Source organism: Bombina bombina, chromosome 7 (genome assembly GCF_027579735.1).
Source record: "Bombina bombina isolate aBomBom1 chromosome 7, aBomBom1.pri, whole genome shotgun sequence".
Lineage (NCBI taxonomy): Eukaryota > Metazoa > Chordata > Amphibia > Anura > Bombinatoridae > Bombina > Bombina bombina.
This window is the reverse complement of record NC_069505.1, coordinates 617,376,482-617,400,994: the sequence shown is the minus strand read 5'-3', so window position 1 is coordinate 617,400,994 and position 24,513 is coordinate 617,376,482.

Genomic DNA, 24,513 nt, shown 5'->3' with positions numbered 1-24,513 from the left:
CCCTAATATGCCGACCGGACCTCACCGCTTCTCTAATAAATGTATTAACCCCTAAAGCTAAGTCTAACCTTAACACTAACACCCCCCTAAGTTAAATATAATTTAAATCTAACAAAATAAATTAACTCTTATTAAATAACTTATTCCTATTTGAAGCTAAATACTTACCTGTAAAATAAACCCTAATATAGCTACAATATAAATTATAATTATATTGTAGCTATTTTAGGATTAATATTTATTTTACAGGCAACTTTGTATTTATTTTAACCAGGTACAATAGCTATTAAATAGTTAAGAACTATTTAATAGCTACCTATTTAAAATAATTACAAAATTACCTGTAAAATAAATCCTAACCTAAGTTACAATTAAACCTAACACTACACTATCAATAAATTAATTAAATAAAATACCTACAATTATCTACAATTAAACCTAACACTACACTATCAATAAATTAATTAAATACAATACCTACAAATAAATACAATTAAATAAACTAACTAAAGTACAAAAAATAAAAAAGAACTAAGTTACAAAAAATAAAAAAAATATTTACAAACATTAGAAAAATATTACAACAATTTTAAACTAATTACACCTACTCTAAGCCCCCTAATAAAATAACAAAGACCCCCAAAATAAAAAAATGCCCTACCCTATTCTAAATTAAAAAAGTTCAAAGCTCTTTTACCTTACCAGCCCTTAAAAGGGCCTTTTGTGGGGCATGCCCCAAAGAAAACTGCTCTTTTGCCTGTAAAAGAAAAATACAACCCCCCCCCAACATTAAAACCCACCACCCACATACCCCTAATCTAACCCAAACCCCCCTTAAAAAAACCTAACACTACCCCCCTGAAGATCATCCTACCTTGAGTCGTCTTCACTCAGCCGAGCCACCGATGGAACTGAAGAGGAGATCCGAAGCGGCAGAAGTGATCCTCCAAGGGGCGCTGAAGAAATCTTCCATCCGATGAAGTGATCCTCCAAGCGGCGCTGAAGAAGTCTTCCATCCGATGAAGTGATCCTCCAAGCGGCGCTGAAGAAGTCTTCCATCCGGGCGATGTCATCTTCCAAGCGGGGTCTTCAATCTTCTTTCTTCAGGATCCATCTTGCAGACCTCCGACGCGGAACATCCTGCTGGCCCGACGGACTACCGACGAATGAAGGCTCCTTTAAGGAACGTCATCCAAGATGGCGTCCCTCGAATTCCGATTGGCTGATAGGATTCTATCAGCCAATCGGAATTAAGGTAGGAAAATTCTGATTGGCTGATGGAATCAGCCAATCAGATTCAAGTTCAATCCGAATGGCTGATTGGATCAGCCAATCAGATTGAGCTTGCATTCTATTGGCTGATCGGAACAGCCAATAGAATGCGAGCTCAATCTGATTGGCTGATTGGATCAGCCAATCGGATTGAACTTGAATTTTCCTACCTTAATTCCGATTGGCTGATAGAATCCTATCAGCCAATCGGAATTCGAGGGACGCCATCTTGGATGATGTCCCTTAAAGGAACCTTCATTCGTCGTCTAGTCGTCGGAAGAAGAGAATGAATCCGTGTCGGAGTTCTTCAAGATGGAGCCGTTCGTCATCGGATGGAAGAACATAGAAGATGCGGCTTGGATGAAGATGTTTGCCGGTCCGGATCGACTCTTCTGCCCGGATAGGATGAAGACTTCTGCCTGAAGATGGAATTCTTTAGCCGCCGCTTGGATCAAGACTTCAGCCGGAGGATGGACGTCACTCTTCAGCCCCCGCTTGGGCTTGGATGAACACTTCGGAGGCTCTTCTGGACTGATCGGGACCCGGTGTGGTGAAGACAAGGTAGGGAGATCTTCAGGGGCTTAGTGTTAGGTTTATTTAAGGGAGGTTTGGGTTAGATTAGGGGTATGTGGGTGGTGGGTTGTAATGTTGGGGGGGGTATTATGTTTTTTTTTTACAGGCAAAAGAGCTGAATTCTTTGGGGCATGCCCCGCAAAGGGCCCTTTTAAGGGCTGGTAAGGTAAAAGAGCTTTTCTATTTTAATTTTAGAATAGGGTAGGGCATTTTTTTATTTTGGGGGGCTTTGTTATTTTATTAGGGGGCTTAGAGTAGGTGTAATTAGTTTAAAATTGTTGTAATATTTTTATAATGTTTGTAAATATTTTTTTATTTTTTGTAACTTAGTTCTTTTTTATTTTTTGTACTTTAGTTAGTTTATTTAATTGTATTTATTTGTAGGTATTGTATTTAATTAATTTATTGATAGTGTAGTTTTAGGTTTAATTGTAACTTAGGATAGGATTTATTTTACAGGTAATTTTGTAATTATTTTAACTAGGTAGCCATTAAATAGTTATTAACTATTTAATAGCTATTGTACCTGGTTAAAATAATTACAAAGTTGCCTGTAAAATAAATATTAATCCTAAAATAGCTACAATATAATTATAATTTATATTGTAGCTATATTAGGGTTTATTTTACAGGTAAGTATTTAGCTTTAAATAGGAATAATTTATTTAATAAGAGTTAATTTATTTAGTTAGATTTAAATTAAATTTAATTTAGGGGGGTGTTAGTGTTAGGGTTAGACTTAGCTTTAGGGGTTAATACATTTATTAGAGTAGCGGCGAGGTCCGGTCGGCAGATTAGGGGTTAATACTTGAAGTTAGGTGTCGGCGATGTTAGGGAGGACAGATTAGGGGTTAATACTATTTATTATAGGGTTATTGAGGCGGGAGTGAGGCGGATTAGGGGTTAATACATTTATTATAGTAGCGGTGAGGTCCGGTCGGCAGATTAGGGGTTAATAATTGTAGGTAGGTGGAGGCGACGTTGTGGGGGGCAGATTAGGGGTTAATAAATATTATGTAGGTGTCGGCGGTATTAGGGGCAGCAGATTAGGGGTACATAGGGATAACGTAGGTTGCAGCGGTGTACGGAGCAGCAGATTAGGGGTTAATAATAATATGCAGGGGTCAGCGATAGCGGGGGCGGCAGATTAAGGGTTAATAAGTGTAAGGTTAGGGGTGTTTAGACTCGGGGTACATGTTAGGGTGCTAGGTGCAGACATAGAAACTGTTTCCCCATAGGAAACAATGGCGCTGCGTTAAGAGCTGAACGCTGCTTTTTTGCAGGTGTTAGGTTTTTTTTCAGCTGAAAATGCCCCATTGTTTCCTATGGGGGAATCGTGCACGAGCACGTTTTTGAAGCTGGCCGCGTCCGTAAGCACCGCTGGTATTGAGAGTTGCAGTGGCGGTAAATTATGCTCTACGCTCCCTTTTTGGAGCCTAACGCACTGAAAACGCAGCCATTCTGTGAACTCTAAATACCAGCGGTATTTAAAAGGTGCGGGGAAAAAAAAGCCAGCGTTAGCTACGCGGGTCGTTACCGACAAAACTCTAAATCTAGCCGTCAATGCGCAATGCTTTAATAACATAACCTTCAAAATATTTTGCAGTACTTTCATTAGTATAACAGTGTAAGATATATATGAGAAGGTGTGATATGCTGGCTAATTCCCAAACAGATATTTGCATTTTCCTTTAATTTTAAACAAAAAGATATTTCTATGTACATTAAACATTACATTCTACAGATTATTACACTAATGTATTATTACACAGTATCTATCTATCTATCTATCTATCTATCTACCTATCTATCTATCTATCTATCTATTATCTATCTATCTATCTATCTGTCTGTCTGTCTATCTATCATCTATCTACTGATCGATCGATCTATATATCTATATATCTATATATCTATCATCTATCTATCTATCGGTCTGACTGTCTGTATATCTTTTATTTATCTCTATCATTTATTTCTGTCTATTTTTAAACAGATAGTTTTCAGTCTGCCAGGTTTGACAATATTATACAGTTTTGCATTATTTAATACTAGTCCTAAAGCCCGTTGACACGGGCCGTGTTATTTATATTCTTTTTCTCTCTCTCTCTCTCTCTCTCTCTCTCTCTCTCTCTCTCTCTCTCTCTCTCTCTCTCTCTCTCGCGCCTTCACCTGCCGGGCCTCGCGCGCTGCTTTGTTTCAGCTGAGCTGCCGGGTCCTCGCGCTGCTGCCGGGTGGGTGCGCGTGCGATCAGCTGCAAGAGTTTGTCTGAACTGCGCATGACGGCTTCAGACAAACTCTTGTCTTTTATTATATAGGATAAAATGATGTAGAGAGCTTAGATAGATCCATAGAACTCCCCTGTCTTAAAGTCGTCTGTGCACTCACAAACCCTGGGTTAGTCAGTGTGCCCGGCTGCATGAAGTGCTTAGTAACTAAACACCAGTGAAAAGATCTCTGTAAATAAGCTTACTTAGAAGATTACAGAGATCCTTTCATCTCTGGTTAGTTGCTCATGACGGGCACATTGTGCTGAATGCCAAGGGCACACCCCTGTCTCTCTCATGGCACCAGTGTGCTGCGGAATACTGAGAAACACTGCACTATAGTATTACATTATACTATATACTTACAGAACAATATATCTGTGTACTGTAGTATTACATTATACTATATACTTACAGAACAATATATCTGTGTACTGTAGTATTACATTATACTATATACTTACAGAACAATATATATGTGTACTGTAGTATTACATTATACTATATACTTACAGAACAATATATCTGTGTACTGTAGTATTACATTATACTATATACTTACAGAACAATATATATGTGTACTATAACATTACATTATACTATATACTTACAGAACAATATATCTGTGTACTGTAGTATTACATTATACTATATACTTACAGAACAATATATATGTGTACTATATTATTACATTATACTATATACTTACAGAACAATATATATGTGTACTATAGTACTAAATTAGACTATATACTTACAGAACAATATATATGTGTACTATAGTATTACATTATACTATATACTTACAGAACAATATATATGTGTACTATTGTATTACATTATACTATATACTTACAGAACAATATATATGTGTACCATAGTATTACATTATACTATATACTTACAGAACAATATATATGTGTACTATTGTATTACATTATACTATATACTTACAGAACAATATATATGTGTACTATAGTATTATATTATACTATATACTTACAGAACAATATCTATGTGTACTATAGTATTACATTATACTATATACTTACAGAACAATATATATGTGTACTATATTATTACATTATACTATATACTTACAGAACAATATATATGTGTACTATAGCATTACATTATACTATATATTTACAGAACAATATATATGTGTACTATTGTATTACATTATACTATATACTTACAGAACAATATATATGTGTACTATAGCATTACATTATACTATATACTTACAGAACAATATATATGTGTACTATAGTATTACATTATACTATATACTTACAGAACAATATATATGTGTACTATAGTATTACATTATACTATATACTTACAGAACAATATATATGTGTACTATAGTATTACATTATACTATATACTTACAGAACAATATATATGTGTACTATAGTATTACATTATACTATATACTTACAGAACAATATATATGTGTACTATAGTATTACATTATACTATATACTTACAGAACAATATATATATGTGTACTATAATACTGCATTACACTATATACTTACCGAACAATATATATGTGTACTATTGTATTACATTATACTATATACTTACAGAACAATATATATGTGTACTATAGTATTACATTATACTATATACTTACAGAACAATATATATGTGTACTATAGTACTACATTATACTATATACTTACAGAACAATATATATGTGTACTATTGTATTGCATTATACTATATACTTACAGAACAATATATATGTGTACTATAGTATTACATTATACTATATACTTACAGAACAATATATATGTGTACTGTAGTATTACATTATACTATATACTTACAGAACAATATATATGTGTACTATTGTATTACATTATACTATATACTTACAGAACAATATATATGTGTACTATAGTATTACATTATACTATATACTTACAGAACAATATATATGTGTACTATAGTATTACATTATACTATATACTTACAGAACAATATATATGTGTACTATAGTATTACATTATACTATATACTTACAGAACAATATATATATGTGTACTATAATACTGCATTACACTATATACTTACCGAACAATATATATGTGTACTATTGTATTACATTATACTATATACTTACAGAACAATATATATGTGTACTATAGTATTACATTATACTATATACTTACAGAACAATATATATGTGTACTATAGTATTACATTATACTATATACTTACAGAACAATATATATGTGTACTATAGTATTACATTATACTATATACTTACAGAACAATATATATGTGTACTATAGTACTACATTATACTATATACTTACAGAACAATATCTATGTGTACTATAGTACTTCATTATACTATATACTTACAGAACAATATATATATGTACTATAGTATTACATTATACTATATACTTACAGAAAAATATATATGTGTATTATAGTATTACATTATACTATATACTTACAGAACAATATATATGTGTACTATAGTACTACATTATACTATATACTTACAGAACAATATATATGTGTACTATAGTATTACATTATACTATATACTTACAGAACAATATATATGTATACTATAGCATTACATTATACTATATACTTACAGAACAATATATATATGTGTACTATAGTATTACATTATACGATATACTTACAGAACAATATATATGTGTACTATAGTACTACATTATACTATATACTTACAGAACAATATCTATGTTTACTATAGTATTACATTATACTATATACTTACAGAACAATATATATGTGTACTATAGTATTACATTATACTATATACTTACAGAACAATATCTATGTGTACTATAGTATTACATTATACTATATACTTACAGAACAATATATATGTGTACTATAGTATTACATTATACTATATACTTACAGAACAATATATATGTGTACTATAGTATTACATTATACTATATACCTACAGAACAATATATATGTGTATTATAGTATTACATTATACTATATACTTACAGAACAATATATATGTGTACTATAGTACTACATTGTACTATATACTTACAGAACAATATATATGTGTACTATAGTTTTACATTATACTATATACTTACAGAACAATATATATGTGTACTATAGTACTACATTATACTATTTACTTACAGAACAATATATATGTGTGCTATAGTATTACATTATACTATATACTTACAGAACAATATATATGTGTACTATAATATTACATTATACTATATACTTACAGAACAATATCTATGTGTACTATAGTACTACATTATACTATATACTTACAGAACAATATCTATGTGTACTATAGTACTACATTATACTATATACTTACAGAACAATATATATGTGTACTATAGTATTACATTATACTATATACTTACAGAATAATATATATGCGTACTATAGTATTACATTATATTATATACTTATAGAACAATATATATGTGTACTATTGTATTACATTATACTAAACACTTACAGAACAATATATATGTGTACTATAGTATTACATTATACTATATACTTACAGAACAATATATATGTGTACTAATGTATTACATTATACTATATACTTACAGAACAATATACATGTGCACTATAGTACTATATTATACTATATACTTACAGAACAATATACATGTGCACTATAGAACTATATTATACTATATACTTACAGAACAATATATATGTGTACTATAGTACTACATTATACTATATACTTACAGAACAATATATGTGGGTACTATAGTACTACATTATACTATATAATTACAGAACAATATATGTGTGTACTATAGTACTACATTATACTATATACTTACAGAACAATATATATGTGTACTATAGTATTACATTATACTATATACTTACAGAACAATATATATGTGTACTATAGTACTTCATTATACTATATACTTACAGAACAATATCTATGTGTACTATAGTACTTCATTATACTATATACTTACAGAACAATATATATGTGTACTAAAGTATTACATTATACTATATACTTACAGAACAATATATATGTGCACTATAGTACTAAATTAGACCATATACTTACAGAACAATATCTATGTGTACTATAGTACTACATTATACTATATACTTACAGAACAATATATATGTGTACTATAGTATTACATTATACTATATACTTACAGAACAATATATATGTGTATTATAGTATTACATTATACTATATACTTACAGAACAATATATATGTGTACTATGGTACTACATTGTACTATATACTTACAGAACAATATATATGTGTACTATAGTTTTACATTATACTATATACTTACAGAACAATATCTATGTGTACTATAGTACTACATTATACTATATACTTACAGAACAATATATATGTGTACTATAGTATTACATTATACTATATACTTACAGAACAATATATATGTGTACTATAGTACTACATTATACTATATACTTACAGAACAATATATATGTGCACTATAGCACTACATTATACTATATACTTACAGAATAATATATATGTGTACTATAGTACTTCATTATACTATATACTTACAGAACAATATATATGTGTACTATAGTACTACATTATACTATATATTTACAGAACAATATATATGTGTACTATAGTATTACATTATACTATATACTTACAGAACAATATATATATGTGTACTATAGTATTACATTATACAATATACTTACAGAACAATATATATGTGTACTATAGTACTACATTATACTATATACTTACAGAACAATATCTATGTTTACTATAGTATTACATTATACTATATACTTACAGAACAATATCTATGTTTACTATAGTACTACATTATACTATATACTTACAGAACAATATATATGTGTACTATAGTATTACATTATACTATATACTTACAGAACAATATCTATGTGTACTATAGTATTACATTATACTATATACTTACAGAACAATATATATGTGTAATATAGTATTACATTATACTATATACTTACAGAACAATATATATGTGTACTATAGTATTACATTATACTATATACCTACAGAACAATATATATGTGTATTATAGTATTACATTATACTATATACTTACAGAACAATATATATATGTGTACTATAGTACTACATTGTACTATATACTTACAGAACAATATATATGTGTACTATAGTTTTACATTATACTATATACTTACTGAACAATATATATGTGTACTATAGTACTACATTATACTATTTACTTACAGAACAATATATATGTGTGCTATAGTATTACATTATACTATATACTTACAGAACAATATATATGTGTACTATAATATTACATTATACTATATACTTACAGAACAATATATATGTGCACTATAATACTACATTATACTATATACTTACAGAACAATATCTATGTGTACTATAGTACTACATTATACTATATACTTACAGAACAATATCTATGTGTACTATAGTACTACATTATACTATATACTTACAGAACAATATATATGTGTACTATAGTATTACATTATACTATATACTTACAGAACAATATATATGTGTACTATAGTACTACATTATAATATATACTTACAGAACAATATATATGTGCACTATAGCACTACATTATACTATATACTTACAGAACAATATATATATATGTGTACTATAGTATTACATTATACGATATACTTAAAGAACAATATATATGTGTACTATAGTACTACATTATACTATATACTTACAGAACAATATCTATGTTTACTATAGTACTACATTATACTATATACTTACAGAACAATATATATGTGTACTATAGTATTATATTATACTATATACTTACAGAATAATATATGTGTACTATAGTATTACATTATACTATTTACTTACAGAACAATATCTATGTGTACTATAGTATTACATTATACTATATACTTACAGAACAATATATATGTGTAATATAGTATTACATTATGCTATATACTTACAGAACAATATCTATGTGTACTATATTATTACATTATACTATATACTTACAGAACAATATATATGTATACTATAGCACTACATTATACTATATACTTACAGAACAATATATATGTATACTATAGTATTACATTATACTATATACTAACAGAACAATATATATGTGTACTATAGTATTACATTATACTATATACTTACAGAACAATATCTATGTGTACTATAGTATTACATTATACTATATACTTACAGAACAATATATATGTGTACTATAGTATTACATTATACTATATACTTACAGAACAATATATATGTATACTATAGTATTACATTATACTATATACTTACAGAACAATATATATGTGTACTATAGTATTACATTATACTATATACTTACAGAACAATATATATGTGTACTATAGTACTACATTATACTATATACTTACAGAACAATATCTATGTGTACTATAGTATTACATTATACTATATACTTACAGAACAATATCTATGTGTACTATAGTATTACAATAAACCTGGAATAAATTGTATTACATATTTATTATGTTACATTGCTTGATTTTCTCAGCATCTGCCACCGTTGCTAACAGGACCACTTTATCTATACAATACCTTTTGTTCTAGAATGTATTTCTGTCAAACACTTGTTTTCCTTCTAGGCTTTGTTTTACTCTTTAATAATATAACCAATTACAAATATATATCTTGTTTCCAAGCAAATATTGTCTGTGCAGATAATAAAATTGTTTGCTAAAATCCCGGCATACAAATTCATCCTGCACATTATGCTATAGCATATTTATCTATCTATCATCTATTATCTATCTATCCACCCACCCATCCATCATCTATCTATCTATCATCTATCTATCTATCTATCTATCTATCATCTATCTATCTATCTCTCTATCTATATATCTCTCATCTATCTATCTATCTATCTATCTATCTATCTATCTATATATTATCTACTGTTTGACTTGCTCTCTGTCTATTCTTTATGACATATAATTATCCTCTGCATTAAATGAAACATTACCTGTTAATCCTGCAGATGTCACATAGCTCATAGAATCCTAGTAGATATATTAAGCTTTTCTTACCTTCTCCAGCATCTATCTATCTATATCTATCTATCTATCTATCTATCTATCTATCTATCTATCTTTCTTTCTCTCTCTCTATCTCTATCTATCTATCTATCTATCTATCTATCTATCTATATTTCTCTCTCTCTCTCTATCTCTATCATCTATCTATCTATCTATCTATCTATCTATCTATCTATCTATCTATCTATCTATCTATCTATCTATCTTTCTATCTATCTTTTTGACTTGCTCTCTGCCTATTCTTTCATGACACATAATTATATTTTGCAATAAAAGAAACATTACCTGTTAATCCTGCAGATTTTGCCATAGCTGACAGAATCCCTGTCTGTGAGAGAGCTATAAAACCAGTAGCTATATGAAGCTTTTCCTCAGATCTCTAGAGAGGATCCCAGAGGAGACTTTACAAGTTAGACTCACATCTGCCTGTAGAGTTTTTATAACTGATGAAACTTTTTATAACTTAGAGATAATAAAGATCACATATTGTTATGTTTACAAGACTTTATGTTTTTAAACAAACTTGAGAAGCAAATTGCTAGGTACTAAATACACTAATACATAATGGTTACATAGTACTATTTATTATATAGGTCTAGAATACAAGTGACGCACAATCGTTAGCATGTGGTGTGTTACATAGTACTATTTATAATATAGGCCTAGAATACAAGTGACGCACAATCATTAGCATGTGGTGTGTTACATAGTACTATTTATTATATAGGTCTAGAATACAAGTGAAGCACAATCATTATCATGTGGTGCGTTACATAGTACTATTTATTATATAGGTCTAGAATACAAGTGATGCACAATCGTTAGCATGTGGTGCGTTACATAGTACTATTTATTATATAGGTCTAGAATACAAGTGAAGCACAATCATTAGCATGTGGTGCGTTACATAGTACTATTTATTATATAGGCCTAGAATACAAGTGACGCACAATCATTAGCATGTGGTGCGTTACATAGTACTATTTATTATATAGCCCTAGAATACAAGTGACGCACAATCGTTAGCATGTGGTGTGTTACATAGTACTATTTATTATATAGGTCTAGAATACAAGTGAAGCACAATCATTAGCATGTGGTGTGTTACATAGTACTATTTATTATATAGGTCTAGAATACAAGTGAAGCACAATCATTATCATGTGGTGCGTTACATAGTACTATTTATTATATAGGTCTAGAATACAAGTGATGCACAATCGTTAGCATGTGGTGCGTTACATAGTACTATTTATTATATAGGTCTAGAATACAAGTGAAGCACAATCGTTAGCATGTGGTGCGTTACATTGTACTATTTATAATATAGGCCTAGAATACAAGTGACGCATAATCGTTAGCATGTGGTGCGTTACATAGTACTATTTATTATATAGGCCTAGAATACAAGTGAAGCACAATCGTTAGCATGTGGTGCGTTACATAGTACTATTTATTATATAGGCCTAGAATACAAGTGACGCACAATCATTAGTATGTGGTGCGTTACATTGTACTATTTATTATATAGGCCTAGAATACAAGTGAAGCACAATCGTTAGCATGTGGTGCGTTACATTGTACTATTTATTATATAGGTCTAGAATACAAGTGATGCACAATCGTTAGCATGTGGTGCGTTACATAGTACTATTTATTATATAGGTCTAGAATACAAGTGACGCACAATCGTTAGTATGTGGTGTGTTACATTGTACTATTTATTATATAGGTCTAGAATACAAGTGACGCACAATTATTAGTATGTGGTGCGTTATATAGTACTATTTATTATATAGGTCTAGAATACAAGTGACGCACAATCGTTAGTATGTGGTGTGTTACATTGTACTATTTATTATATAGGCCTAGAATACAAGTGACGCACAATCGTTAGTATGTGGTGTGTTACATAGTACTATTTATTATATAGGCCTAGAATACAAGTGAAGCACAATCGTTAGCATGTGGTGTGTTACATAGTACTATTTATTATATAGGTCTAGAATACAAGTGACACACAATCATTAGCATGTGGTGCGTTACATAGTACTATTTATTATAGAGGCCTAGAATACAAGTGACACACAATCGTTAGCATGTGGTGCGTTATATAGTGCTATTTATAATATAGGTCTAGAATACAAGTGACGCACAATCGTTAGCATGTGGTGCGTTACATAGTACTATTTATTATATAGGCCTAGAATACAAGTTACGCACAATCATTAGCATGTGGTGCGTTACATTGTACTATTTATTATATAGGCCTAGAATACAAGTGACGCACAATCGTTAGCATGTGGTGCGTTACATAGTGCTATTTATAATATAGGTCTAGAATACAAGTGACGCACAATCGTTAGTATGTGGTGCGTTACATAGTACTATTTATTATATAGGCCTAGAATACAAGTGACGCACAATCGTTAGTATGTGGTGTGTTACATTGTACTATTTATTATATAGGCCTAGAATACAAGTGACGCACAATCGTTAGTATGTGGTGCATTACATTGTACTATTTATTATATAGGCCTAGAATACAAGTGACGCACAATCATTAGTATGTGTTGCGTTACATAGTACTATTTATTATATAGGTCTAGAATACAAGTGTAGCACAATCATTAGCATGTGGTGCGTTACATAGTACTATTTATTATATAGGTCTAGAATACAAGTGTAGCACAATCATTAGCATGTGGTGCGTTACATAGTACTATTTATTATATAGGTCTAGAATACAAGTGACACACAATCGTTAGCATGTGGTGCGTTACATAGTACTATTTATTATATAGGCCTAGAATACAAGTGAAGCACAATCATTAGTATGTGGTGCGTTACATAGTACTATTTATTATATAGGTCTAGTATACAAGTGAAGCACAATCGTTAGCATGTGGTGCGTTACATAGTACTATTTATTATATAGGCCTAGAATACAAGTGAAGCACAATCATTAGTATGTGGTGCGTTACATTGTACTATTTATTATATAGGTCTAGAATACAAGTGACGCACAATCGTTAGTATGTGGTGCGTTACATAGTACTATTTATTATATAGGCCTAGAATACAAGTGACGCACAATCATTAGCATGTGGTGCGTTACATATTACTATTTATTATATAGGCCTAGAATACAAGTGACGCACAATCGTTAGTATGTGGTGCGTTACATAGTACTATTTATTATATAGGCCTAGAATACAAGTGAAGCACAATCATTAGTATGTGGTGCGTTACATAGTACTATTTATTATATAGGCCTAGAATACAAGTGACGCACAATCGTTAGCATGTGGTGCATTACATAGTACTATTTATTATATAGGCCTAGAATACAAGTGACGCACAATCGTTAGCATGTGGTGCATTACATAGTACTATTTATTATATAGGCCTAGAATACAAGTGACGCACAATCGTTAGCATGTGGTGCATTACATAGTACTATTTATTATATAGGCCTAGAATACAAGTGACGCACAATCGTTAGTATGTGGTGCGTTACATAGTACTATTTATTATATAGGCCTAGAATACAAGTGAAGCACAATCATTAGTATGTGGTGCGTTACATAGTACTATTTATTATATAGGCCTAGAATACAAGTGACGCACAATCGTTAGCATGTGGTGCATTACATAGTACTATTTATTATATAGGCCTAGAATACAAGTGACGCACAATCGTTAGCATGTGGTGCATTACATAGTACTATTTATTATATAGGCCTAGAATACAAGTGACGCACAATCGTTAGCATGTGGTGCATTACATAGTACTATTTATTATATAGGCCTAGAATACAAGTGACGCACAATCGTTAGTATGTGGTGCGTTACATAGTACTATTTATTATATAGGCCTAGAATACAAGTGACGCACAATCGTTAGCATGTGGTGCGTTACATAGTACTATTTATTATATAGGCCTAGAATACAAGTGACGCACAATCGTTAGCATGTGGTGCGTTACATAGTACTATTTATTATATAGGTCTAGAATACAAGTGACGCACAATCGTTAGCATGTGGTGCGTTACATAGTACTATTTAATATATAGGCCTAGAATACAAGTGAAGCACAATCGTTAGCATGTGGTACATTACATAGTACTATTTATTATATAGGCCTAGAATACAAGTGACGCACAATCGTTAGCATGTGGTGCGTTACATAGTACTATTTATTATATAGGCCTAGAATACAAGTGACGCACAATCGTTAGTATGTGGTGTGTTACATTGTACTATTTATTATATAGGCCTAGAATACAAGTGACGCACAATCGTTAGTATGTGGTGTGTTACATTGTACTATTTATTATATAGGCCTAGAATACAAGTGAAGCACAATCGTTAGCATGTGGTACATTACATAGTACTATTTATTATATAGGCCTAGAATACAAGTGACGCACAATCGTTAACATGTGGTGCGTTACATAGTACTATTTATTATATAGGCCTAGAATACAAGTGACGCACAATCGTTAGCATGTGGTGCGTTACATAGTACAATTTATTATATAGGCCTAGAATACAAGTGATGCACAATCGTTAGCATGTGGTGCATTACATAGTACTATTTATTATATAGGCCTAGAATACAAGTGACACACAATCGTTAGCATGTGGTGCGTTACATAGTACTATTTATTATATAGGCCTAGAATACAAGTGACGCACAATCGTTAGCATGTGGTGCGTTACATAGTACTATTTATTATATAGGCCTAGAATACAAGTGACACACAATCGTTAGCATGTGGTGCGTTACATAGTACTATTTATTATATAGGTCTAGAATACAAGTGAAACACAATCGTTAGCATGTGGTGCGTTACATTGTACTATTTATTATATAGGCCTAGAATACAAGTGACGCACAATCGTTAGTATGTGGTGCGTTACATTGTACTATTTATTATATAGGCCTAGAATACAAGTGACGCACAATCGTTAGCATGTAGTGCGTTACATTGTACTATTTATTTTATAGGCCTAGAATACAAGTGACGCACAATCGTTAGTATGTGGTGCGTTACATTGTACTATTTATTATATAGGCCTAGAATACAAGTGACGCACAATCATTAGCATGTGCTGCGTTACATAGTACTATTTATTATATAGGCCTAGAATACAAGTGACGCACAATCGTTAGTATGTGGTGTGTTGCATTGTACTATTTATTATATAGGCCTAGAATACAAGTGAAGCACAATCGTTAGTATGTGGTGTGTTACATAGTACTATTTATTATATAGGTCTAGAAAATAAGTGACGCACAATCGTTAGCATGTGGTGCATTACATAGTACTATTTATTATATAGGCCTAGAATACAAGTGACGCACAATCGTTAGCATGTGGTGTGTTACATAGTACAATTTATTATATAGGCCTAGAATACAAGTGATGCACAATCGTTAGCATGTGGTGCATTACATAGTACTATTAATTATATAGGCCTAGAATACAAGTGACGCACAATCGTTAGCATGTGGTGCGTTACATAGTACTATTTATTATATAGGCCTAGAATACAAGTGACACACAATCGTTAGTATGTGGTGCGTTACATAGTACTATTTATTATATAGGTCTAGAATACAAGTGAAACACAATCGTTAGCATGTGGTGCGTTACATTGTACTATTTATTATATAGGCCTAGAATACAAGTGACGCACAATCGTTAGTATGTGGTGCGTTACATTGTACTATTTATTATATAGGCCTAGAATACAAGTGACGCACAATCGTTAGCATGTGGTGCGTTACATTGTAGTATTTATTTTATAGGCCTAGAATACAAGTGACGCACAATCGTTAGTATGTGGTGCGTTACATTGTACTATTTATTATATAGGCCTAGAATACAAGTGACGCACAATCATTAGCATGTGCTGCGTTACATAGTACTATTTATTATATAGGCCTAGAATACAAGTGACGCATAATCGTTAGCATGTGGTGCGTTACATAGTACTATTTATTATATAGACCTAGAATACAAGTGAAGCACAATCGTTAGCATGTGGTGCGTTACATAGTATATTTATTATATAGGCCTAGAATACAAGTGACGCACAATTGTTAGAATGTGGTGTGTTACATTGTACTATTTATTATATAGGTCTAGAATACAAGTGACGCACAATCGTTAGCATGTGGTGCGTTACATAGTACTATTTATCATATAGGTCTAGAATACAAGTGACGCACAATCGTTAGCATGTGGTGTGTTACATAGTACTATTTATTATATAGGTCTAGAATACAAGTAAAGCACAATCGTTAGCATGTGGTGCGTTACATAGTACTATTTATTATATAGGTCTAGAATACAAGTGAAGCACAATCGTTAGTATGCGGTACATTACATAGTACTATTTATTATATAGGCCTAGAATACAAGTGAAGCACAATCGTTAGTATGCGGTGTGTTACATAGTACTATTTATTATATAGGCCTAGAATACAAGGGACGTACAATCGTTAGTATGTGGTTCGTTACATAGTACTATTTATTATATAGGTCTAGAATACAAGTGAAGCACAATCGTTAGTATGCGGTGCGTTACATAGTACTATTTATTATATAGGCCTAAATACAAGTGAAGCACAATCATTAGCATGTGGTGCGTTACATAGTACTATTTATTATATAGGCCTAGAATACAAGTGACGCACAATCGTTAGCATGTGGTGCGTTACATAGTACTATTTATTATATATGCCTAGTATACAAGTGACGCACAATCGTTAGCATGTGGTGCGTTACATAGTACTATTTATTATATAGGCCTAGAATACAAGTGAAGCACAATCGTTAGCATGTGGTGCGTTACATAGTACTATTTATTATATAGGCCTAGAATAAATACGATTGTGCGTCACTTGTATTCTAGACCTTTATAATAAATAGTACTATGTAACGCACCACATGCTAACGATTGTGCGTCAATTGTATTCTAGGCCTATATAATAAATAGTACTATGTAACGCAACACATGCTAACGATTGTGCGTCACTTGTATTCTAGGCCTATATAATAAATAGTACTATGTAACGTACCACATGCTAACGATTGTGCGTCACTTGTATTCGAGACCTATATAATAAATAGTACTATGTAACGCACCACATGCTAACGATTGTGCGTCACTTGTATTCTAGGCCTATATAATAAATAGTACTATGTAACGCACCACATGCTAATGATTGTGCGTCACTTGTATTCTAGGCCTATATAATAAATAGTACTATGTAACGCACCACATGCTAACGATTGTGCTTCACTTGTATTTAGGCCTATATAATAAATAGTACTATGTAACGCACCGCATACTAACGATTGTGCTTCACTTGTATTCTAGACCTATATAATAAATAGTACTATGTAATGCACCACATACTAACGACTGTGCGTCACTTGTATTCTAGGCCTATATAATAAATAGTACTATGTAACGCACCACATGCTAACGATTGTGCGTCACTTATATTCTAGACCTATATAATAAATAGTACTATGTAATGCACCACATGCTAATTATTGTGCGTCACTTGTATTCTAGGCCTATATAATAAATAGTACTATGTAACGCACCACATGCTAATTATTGTGCGTCACTTGTATTCTAGGCCCATATAATAAATAGTACTATGTAATGCACCACATGCTAATTATTGTGTGTCACTTGTATTCTAGGCCTATATAATAAATAGGACTATGTAATGCACCACATGCTAATGATTGTGCTTCACTGTGCTTCCAAGGGGGGTAGACAAAATGAGAAGTGATATACAACAATTGGAGGATTGGACAAATGACTGGGATCTAAAGTTTAACACAGCAAAGTGTAAAATAATGCATTTAGGAAAGAAAAATCCAAATGTTAATTACAGACTCAATGACACTTTACTGACTGTTACAGATGAGGAAAAGGACTTGGGAATTATTATTGCAGATGATTTAAAACTTAGTAAACAATGTAGTAATGCAGCGAGTAAGGCTAGCAGAATGCTTGGATGTATTGGCAGAGGTATTTGCAGCAGAAATAGTAAGGTTCTTATGCCACTTTATAGATCATTAGTTAGGCCTCATCTTGAGTATTGTGTGCAGTTCTGGAGGCCATGGCACCTAGTTATCAAGCCGTCAACCTCAAATACGCTGGAATTCCGCAGCGTATTTGTGGCGAGGCTGATTCGCCTTAGTTATCAAGCCCTAGACACCGGCAAAAGTAGAATTTTGTGATGTAAGCTTCGATCCGCCGGACTCAGTCCAACACAGATCGATTCTAACGTCACTACAGATGTTCCGCACACAAGTGCGGCACAATCTGACTACTTTTGCTAGTTATCAAAAAACTACCAGGTACGCTCGGCACTTTTCCGGCCCAGCGTACCTGGTTTTCAAACCGCCGCCCCTGGAGGCGGCGGATCCCATAGGAATCAATGGGAGTCTGACCATAGCGAAAGTTCATGTTCGCTGCTGCCAGACATCCCATTGATTCCTATGGGAAACGTCTGCACCTAACATCCTAACATGTACCCCGATTCTAAACACCCCTAATCTGTCCCCCCTACACCGCCGCAACTAAATAAAGTTATTACCCCCTAAACCGCTGCTCCCAGAGCCCACCGCCACTATAATAAATATGTTAACCCCTAAACCGCCGCTCCCGGAGCCCACCGCCACTATAATAAATATGTTAACCCCTAAACCGCCGCTCCCGGTCCCCGCCGCAACTATAATATATGTATTAACCCCTAAACCGCCGCTCCCGGACCCCGCCGCCACCTACATTATACCTAGTAACCCCTAATCTGCCCCCCCTACACCGTCGCCACCTATAATACATTTATTAACCCCTATCCTGCCCCCCCTACACCGCCGCTACTGTAATAAAATTATTAACCCCTAAACCTACATCTAAATAATATTTATCTTATTAACTAAATTAATCCTATTTAAAACTAAATACTTACCTATAAAATAAACCCTAATATAGCTACAATATAAATAATAATTACATTGTAGCTATTTTAGGATTTATTTTTATTTCACAGGCAACTTTCAATTTATTTTAACTAGGTAGAATAACTATTAAAATAAAGATAAATTTACCTGTAAAATAAAAACTAACCTAAGTTACAATTACACCTAACACTACACTATCATTAAATAAATGAATCCTATTTAAAACTAAATACTTACCTGTAAAATAAACCCTAACGGCTAGATTTGGAGTTTGGCGGTAGATGGGGTGCTAACGCTACGCGTGGTTTATGTCTAACGCACGGCATTGTTTGACTCCGGTATTTAGAGTACAAAAAAGACCATCTAACGATGCTCCTAACGCGTGTATGTCACACGCGGAATCCTGCCCGCGTTAGACAGTCTCCCATAGAGATCAATGGAAATGCAAAAAAAACTATTTTTTCACCTAACACTCGATCTCGCGAGAAATACGCACAGCTCGGTCATATGACGCATACCACATCATGCACAACAATAACACGCCGCAAATGTCACAACAACAATCACTCAACAAAGCACAGAAGCATTACACATTCACAAGATACAAATGAAACCTGCTCAACGGAGCGCCCCTGGGGTATGTAAAAACAAATCCTGAGAATATGATAGGCACTAATAGAGTGAGGGTATATGTGAAAAAATATATAAATGATATCCTAGGCGGCAAGCAAATATTCCCAGTGCGTCTGCACACGCACAAAATAGCAACAGTCCATCCAATGTAGGGAAAAATAAGCGCTCCAAGCCCACAGATATATAAAAGTTCAATTTTATTCCAAACTTGTTAAAATCATACAAGATAGATTAAAAAGTGGTAAGCACAGTAGTGCAAAAACAGGTTATAGAACAGGTGCAAAAAACAGCAAACGTTTCGTGCTCCATGCGCTTGGTCACTGCTAATTGATGCACCTGTTCAGAGCTCTATTTATACCAAATTTCTTAAAGTGATATCACAAATTTTCATTAACCTGTACTTTGCCATTTTGTAAGGGAGCCTATGACAAGAAACATTTATTTACTTTTTCCTTTTCATGTACATAAAGTGTTACAATATAAATATGCAGGTTGATATTTGTTGGTTAAGGCATGACTATGTTTTGTGAAAACAATCTATTTTGCAATATATTTAAATCATTACATTTATGAAAAGAAGCATACACATTGCTCTATAAGTCATTACCTTCAGTGTTAAATATAATCAAAACCATGTTTATATATTGTTTAAACTACTCTTAATATAAAAATCCTTAATTTAAAAAGTATGAAATTAGATATGCAATAGATGAGCCTATGACAAGAGCCTGATTTCCTAAGACATCAAAATAAGTGTATGTATAGTAATCTATTTTCTCTCTCATAAAGGAAAAATTGGGTTGGCAATAATAGTGAGAAAATGTCTCATATCAACATATTTTCTTATTTCTTAATTCTTTTTAGGGGAATGAGCCCATGACAAGAGACATACCTATAAATTCAAAAATTTCCCAAAAACATTAAATGATTTATTAAATTTTCCTATTTCTTAATTCTTTTTAGGGGAATGAGCCTATGACAAGAGACATATCTATAAATTCCAAAAAAAAATCAAAAATTTCTTTTTAAAATAAATTACTAAAAAATTTTTTTTTTAGATATTTATTATTTGGTGAATAAGTCTAAATCCCTTCTCATGTTGAGGCCCTCAGGGTGTGTAGTCTGTAGATTGAACATCCACATAACTTCTCTTTTGTCAAGTGTTGTCTCTCTATCACCTCCTCTTCTCCATTGTGGGACAAAATCTATCCCCTGTAGGATAAGAGCAGATGTATCTGCATTGTGTAGAACCTTAAAGTGCCTTGATACAGGTGTGTCTGTGTTCTCATCCTCTATGGAGCGCAAGTGCTCCAAGAACCTCTCTTTTAACGGTCTCTTTGTTTTTCCTGTATATTGTTTGTGGCAAATTTTACATGTGAGAAGATAAACCACATGTGTGGTAGAACAGTTGATATAATGATGTATCTTATAAGTCTTATTGGTAATAGTAGAATTAAATTCCTCTCCTTCCTTAACAAAGTCACATGTTGTACATATTGGGCGTCTACACTTATAAAAACCCTTTCTCTGTTTTAACCAGCAGGATGTTTTTTTGGTTTTTACATCAGATGGAGAAATAAAATTTGCTATCGTCTTACCTCTTCTAGATACAAAATCACAACCTTCTTTGAGAATCTCCTTAAGGATAGGGTCTGAGTACAAACTTGGTATGGAATCTTTAATAATATTGCACACCTTAGTGTATTCCATACTGTAAGTTGTAATAAATTTGATCTTGCTATTTTCTGATGTTCTTTTCTGTTTATTCCTATATTTTAGCAAGTCTTGTCTGGGAATTAAATCTACACTAGATTTTGCCTCTTTAAGTAACTTCTCACTGTAGCCTCTATCCCTGAACCTTTGTGTTGCCTCTTTTGACTTCACCTGATATTCATCCTCATTTGTGCAATTTCTTTTAATTCTGGTATATTCCCCCTTAGGGATACCCTTCACAACATGTCTTGGGTGGCATGAATTGTACTTGAGGATGGTGTTCCCAGCTGTAGACTTTCTATATATAGTAGTTTCAACTGTATTTTTGTCTGTGCTTATTAATGTGATATCAAGAAAATTAATTTCTTTATCACTCTGTTCACTGGTAAAGTTTAAGTTGAGGTTGTTATTGTTCAAATATTTACAAAAATCCTCTGCCTCTTGCTGATCTCCCTCAAACACAAACAACAGATCATCTATGTATCTGTAAAACTGGATAATCCTGTCCTTGAAGGGGTTTTTATCTCCAAAAACGTGGGACAGCTCCCACCAACCCATAAAGAGGTTGGCGTATGAGGGGGCAAATTTAGCCCCCATGGCTGTCCCACGTTTCTGGAGATAAAAGCTGTTCTGAAACAGAAAAAAATTGTGACTCAAAAGATATTCAATTGCCCTTAATATAAATATTTTGGTAGGATATGTAAAATTTGTATTCTGTTCCAAAAAGTGTTCTATTGCTTCTATCCCCTTCTCGTGTTGTATAGTTGTATACAATGAGGAAACATCTGCTGTGATAAATCTATATGTAGATTTCCATTTTAGATTTTGTACTTTGTTTAAAAGGGCCGTGGTGTCCTGTATAAAACTGGGCAAATCCCTAACTAGGGGTTGTAAGAATGAATCAATTAACTCTGACATAGGTTCATTCAAAGAATCAATACCCGCTATAATGGGTCTACCCTGTGGGCTCTGTAGATTCTTGTGTGTTTTGGGAAGGTAATGAAAAACAGGAATGACTGGTAGTTTAGGAATAATTCTTTCCTGAACAGATTTATTTATGATGTTATTATATCTTGCATATAAAACAAGATTAGTCAGTTCATTCCTGTATTTCACTGTAGGGTTGTCACTCAGTTTAATATACACTTCCCTGTCGTTTAGTTGTCTCATGGATTCTGCAATGTAGTCATTCTTATTTAGGACGACCACATTGCCTCCCTTGTCAGATTGCCTGATGACGAGTGAGTCATCAGATGCCAAACTTTTTATTGTGTCTCTCTCCTTTTGTGTAAAGTTAGATGGAAATTTATTTCTCTTTTGGGCAGTTTGTAATCCCCTTAATTTCTCCTCCACTGTTTTTTGAAATATATCCAACATTTTCGGTCTAGTATGTATAGGATAAAAATGACTTTTATTTTTAACATGACTAAGTGATATATCTGTCTCACACAATAAGCCATCCATATGACTATCACCCTCATGTTGTAACTGTTCCAGGTCCAAAAGACTACAGATATCAGAAAAATCATTTAACCCCTTAGGTTCACATTTAACATCTTGGCTAGCCTTGTTTACATTCTGTTCCTGATCTTCATTGAAACCAAAATAATGTTTGCGCAAAGTTAAATTGCGTACAAACCTATTAATGTCAAGAATAGTTTCAAAAATGTTAAAATGATTATCAGGAACAAAATTCAAGCCCTTAGACAAAACCTGTATATCAGTATTAGTGAGATTTTTACTAGACAAATTTATAACATCATTGTTTAAGCATATTTTTTCTGAACATTCTGAGACCGTGTGGGCTAAGTCTTGTATGTCTTGTTCTTTCCTTCTCCTTTTCTGGTTGGTTGTGATTTTGTATCTAGAAGAGGTAAGACGATAGCAAATTTTATTTGTCCATCTGATGTAAAA